This window comes from Macrobrachium rosenbergii, chromosome 1 (assembly GCF_040412425.1).
Source record: "Macrobrachium rosenbergii isolate ZJJX-2024 chromosome 1, ASM4041242v1, whole genome shotgun sequence".
NCBI classification, from domain to species: Eukaryota; Metazoa; Arthropoda; class Malacostraca; order Decapoda; family Palaemonidae; genus Macrobrachium; species Macrobrachium rosenbergii.
In genome coordinates, this window is record NC_089741.1 from 70190502 (window position 1) to 70195802 (window position 5301).

The 5301-nt window shown below is 31.4% G+C and overlaps 1 long non-coding RNA gene across 1 annotated transcript; it reads right to left on the minus strand.

The window, feature by feature from the left end:
* Positions 1-4210: 4210 nt before the first annotated feature.
* Positions 4211-4926, minus strand: LOC136841674 (uncharacterized). The gene is made up of 2 exons (XR_010854062.1): positions 4611-4926; positions 4211-4362 (listed from the first exon to the last, which is right to left on the minus strand). It is a non-coding gene; the product is annotated as an uncharacterized lncRNA (long non-coding RNA).
* Between the last annotated feature and the right edge of the window lie 375 nt (positions 4927-5301).

Genomic DNA, 5301 nt, shown 5'->3' on the forward strand with positions numbered 1-5301 from the left:
TCCTCAAAACCTGATTTTCAATTAATAAACAGATTGTTGTATAAAAGGCCAACAGAAAAGAATGGTTGTTCTCGACTATACATCCCCAAAAACACTAATCAGACAAGTTTTAGAACGAACACACTCATATAAGTTAGCAGGGCATCCAGAAATTAAAAAAAGACAAGCAGAATCATAACCAGAAATTATTTTTGGCCACATTGTAGTGAAGATGCCAAAATCTTTGTACAAAACTGTATAGTTTGTAATCAACACAAAGGTAAAGTAAATCTTAAAGCTCCACTTGAAAAATATCCATCAGAATTAAATCCATGTCAAGTAGTAACTATGGACTTTTTAGTTCCATTTCCAAGAACTATTAGAGGAAATAAAGAAATATTATTAGACTGTCTAACTAGATATGTAGAAATCGTACCTGTAAGAAACAGAGATGCAGCAACAGAAGCAGAAGTTCTTAAATCTAGAATTATCACAAGGTATTCATGTCCACAAGTTCTTCTTTCTGATAATGCTGCTGAATTTTCTAGTGATTTTTTAAAGAAAATATGTGAATTTTATGAAATAAATAAGTGTCGAATAACCACTTATAAACGAAGTTCTAATGGAGCAATAAAATGAACTTATCGTAAAATAAAGGATATCCTGAAAACTTTAGTGAGCCCACGGACAGAAAATTGGGACTTAGCAATAGAAGACGTACAGTTCATATTGAATAACACTGTAAATGAGACAATAGGAGAATCCCCACATTATTTGCTATATGGTTATCAGAAAAGAATGCCTAACACATTATTAGACTATGAAACACCACCCAGACATACTTAAAACTATGATGACTATGTTGCATGGAAGACCAGACGTACTTACGAGACAATCATGAAAACAAGGAAAAATTAAAAGAGGTTCATAACACTCATGACAAATATTATAATAAAAGTACTATTAAACCAGACATTACAGTTGGTACTGAAATTTATGTACAAAATCATGTTCAAGAAGGGTCAAATGTAAAGGTTTCTCCCAAGTTCACTGGACCATATAGAGTTGTAGATGTGTTAATATTAAACAAATATAGAGTAATTAATGACAGTGATCTAAAGGAAAGGGTAGTTCACTAGAATCATATAAAAGTAGTAAAACAAATCCATGGTCCACTGAAGTTATAGATAACATAAGACATGAAAATGGTGTAGAAAATGTTGTAAAAAAAAAAATATATAAACTACGAAACCGACAGAGTTAGATATGTGTATGTATATGCATATTGGTGTTGGACTGAAAATATCATAAATACAATGCATATAGTGAAAATATCATAAATATAATGTATGTAGTGAAAATATCATAAATGTAATGTATGTAGTGAAACCTATATATAAAGAAATTTTAATAAAGATCAATCCTACAGAAGGGTGATAATAACATTGTTATTCACTTGTTAGAAAAATTAAACACAGAAATAGAAAATACGCCCTTAAAAGGTCAAAGAGATCCCTCTTACCCTTCATTGGAACTGCTTTGAACACATTATTTGGTGTTGCTACCGAAGCAAATGTAGAACAGGAAAAAGAAAGAATAGACAGACTATACAAATGGGCTGCATCAAGAGGGACAGTGATAAATACAGTAATAACATCACAAAATGAAAATGCTGAACAAATAGAAAAACTGAAAAAAATTGTAAATCAAATCAATCAGAATGTACCAAAGAACCGAATAAGTTGGAAAACATACAGTTTTTAAATACATTTGTTCTAGAAAGTGATGTGATATTACAGGAACATAAAAACACATTAAGTGCCATTTTGCTTGTTTATAAAGGTATTTTGAGCCCAACACTAATCACTCCTAAAGAATTTGAAGAAATGATTAGGTTTTACATCATGGAAAAACACTTTCAGCCACTTGTGGAAGATGTATTCATGTACTATAATTTAATAAGTGCCAAAGTGCTTTATTATGAAATTATTTTAGTTGTACCTTTAAATACTAGGATCACAAACACGTTAATCACTGTGTACCCATTATCTATGACTGATAATGATCAAATAATCATGCAAAAGGGTACAATCAAGCATTTTGCATTAAAAGAACACGGTCTACTATTGTCATTCTTCACTGATAAACAATTTAATGAGTGTATTCTGTTAAAACAATAAGAATATATATGTGATTTTGATAATCTGTATAAGAATACTAATGCTTGTCCCGGTATTCAAGAAATTGTGTTAAACCAAAACTAAGAAAAGATGTGTGGACTCCAAACTATGATAAAATATTTAAAGCATTTATAATTCATCAAGAAATGTTTGTATTTTTGCTGAATACTGTTGTAGCTCAAATTAAATGCCACAACATTAACACAGAAATAAGATTTAAAAATGTTAAATCTTTTACAATATCATGTCAGTTAGTGATAGCAAACCAATTATATTATGAACCTCATCTTTTCCCAACATATAAATTCAACAAACATGTGCCATATAAGAATTCCTCATGTAAAATAAATGAATTTAAGTTGTCTCAGTTAGAATTAAAGAAGCTTGAAATTTTGAACTATGTTGATGAATATTTCTACTATAAAGAAACTCTCCCCAATTTTATCATTAGTAAATCTAGTAGTAATACAGTAGTAATTATTGTTATTTTATTTATCAAAATAGTGAGAAATCTTGTTATCAGAAAAATACAAGGGATATTGACAGAACTCAATAATAACAATATTTAAAAATTGATGTTAACATTAATTGTTACATAATAATGATTTCATATGTTTATTGTTCATATGTTCATTGTCCATATGTTCATTTAATATTCTTATGAATTGACATAATTATAATTTGATGTGTTTCATATTCTAATATGATTATTTCTTTGAGTATGTTTTGATGAACTTATGTCGTTTCCTCCACAATTGGAGAAAAAATTTTTATTATATCCATTATTATGTTTATTGCCAATTATTTATTACTATTGTATCAATCTATTATGTTTAATTAAACATTGAAGACAATGTTTGACAGGTGACAGAGTGATGTAATGATAGCTGGGAGAATATTAGTTAGGAATAATGTAAATATGAGAGAGAGAGAAAGAGAGGAATAATAATGAAACGAGAGAGAGAGAGAGAGAGAGAGAGAGAGAGAGAGAGAGAGAGAGAGAGAGAGAGAGAGAGAGAGAGTAACAACACTTCCTGTGTTATGATTGTGCAGCCAAAACACGGGCACAAGTTTAATCTATGGGAATCATTAGGGAATGTTTACACGTCTCACCTGTGTATTTACCGTTCTACTCTCACAGCAAACTAAAGACTTCCAGTGACGTCAAAAGTCTCACCTACGGAGGAGGATTAATTCATCTAGTTACACCCAAAGGCACGCCGTTAGATAAATTCCAGCCAATTAGGTAGCCTAACAAGGGCTGGGACAGAAACTATGGTCTGCCCTATTGGTGGGAGGGGAAAATATATATATATATATATATATATATATATATAGATATATATATATATATATATATATATATATATATATATATATATATATATATATATATATATATATATATATATATATATATATATATATATATATATATATATATATATATATATATATATATATATATATATATATATATATATATATATATATATATATATATATATATATATATATATATATATATATATATATATATATATATATATATATATATATATATATATATATATATATATATATATATATATATATATATATATATATATATATATATATATATATATATATATATATATATATATATATATATATATATATATATATATATATATATATATATATATATATATATATATATATATATATATATATATATATATATATATATATATATATATATATATATATATATATATATGTATGTATATATATATATGTATGTATATATATATATATATATATATATATATATATATATATATATATATATATATATATATATATATATATATATATATATATATATATATATATATATATTTTTTTTTATATGTTTCCTGGTGCAGGTGGATCTTATGACTCCACAATTATTACTTTTACTCGAAAATGGCCTTGTAAGATACCCAGGACATATAAAACACAAACAAAAAAAAGAAGTACACGGAGCGGAGGGCTCTTCACTAGGGGAAGTGCGTGAAACACGTGGATATAAAAATAGTTATATTTGATAGCACACAAGGTCAAAAGGAAAATTAACTGAAAATACGGTAAATTACTGCCGTAGAAGTCCTCCCGAAGGGGGGGGAGCTTGGGAATGCCAGGAACACGGACCAAGGATAATTCTGCTACAGGCGTCTTTCTGAAACGATATTTGGACCCACGTTACACATCTAATGCTGGAATTTGGGGATTGAATTACTCGGGGGTGCACTGAAGGCGCCAAGGACTCCCCGAGGCGTTACTTGTGACTCAGAGGAAAGAAGCTGTGAACACGTGGGCCTGGCTTGAACCAAGGAATATCAGGGAACACAAAGTTATAGGCCCAGAGATTAATAAATGCAAAAGGGCTAAGTAATCGTGACTAGCAACTCGTTTTGGGTACATTACCACATTTGTAGGGGCGCAGGGATGACGACGTCTTCTGCCGAGAAACACGTGTGGGAGCGTGGATAAATGGTAGCCTCCCTCTCCAAGGTATTTCTTCAAGTCGTAGATTGGGGCGGAAAAGGGCGCCCTTGGGATGATGAAAAGGCCGCCGTTTAATGTCAGCTCGCGTTTGGAAGACTTGCAATCCCCCTTGCAGTCTTCTAAGGCCACGTGGAATGGAACACGGGGCACACAGGGTGGCGATGGGATCCACGTGGCGGCGAGCGGAAGAGGAGGGCAGGGGCAACGGCCCGAGACTGGACTTGTTCTCGGCTTAAACTAGCAACCGGGGCGTGTGGGGAGAGCTATCCTGGCCCTGACCTTTTATTGCTTCTGGACAGGGGTAGGGGGCGATGTCCTGACCCAGGTCGCCGACCCGGATATCATAGAAAACGATTTTCTTTCCCTGTACCAAAGAAAACAGTGCAAAGCCAGTTTACTGTCCCCAAACTATTATATTTTCTCTGAGCCCTTATTTCCCCGACCTTCAAAGGTTCAAACCAACCCAAAGCAGGGAAGGAGAAGAGTTTCCTAGCTTATTTTGGCGCTACTCTTTACAGCTCCCCTGGCAAGATAATATTCACACCTATAAACGGGTGCGAATATTGACAAAAGCAAAAATGAGCGAAGAAAACGTTCGACTTTATTCTAT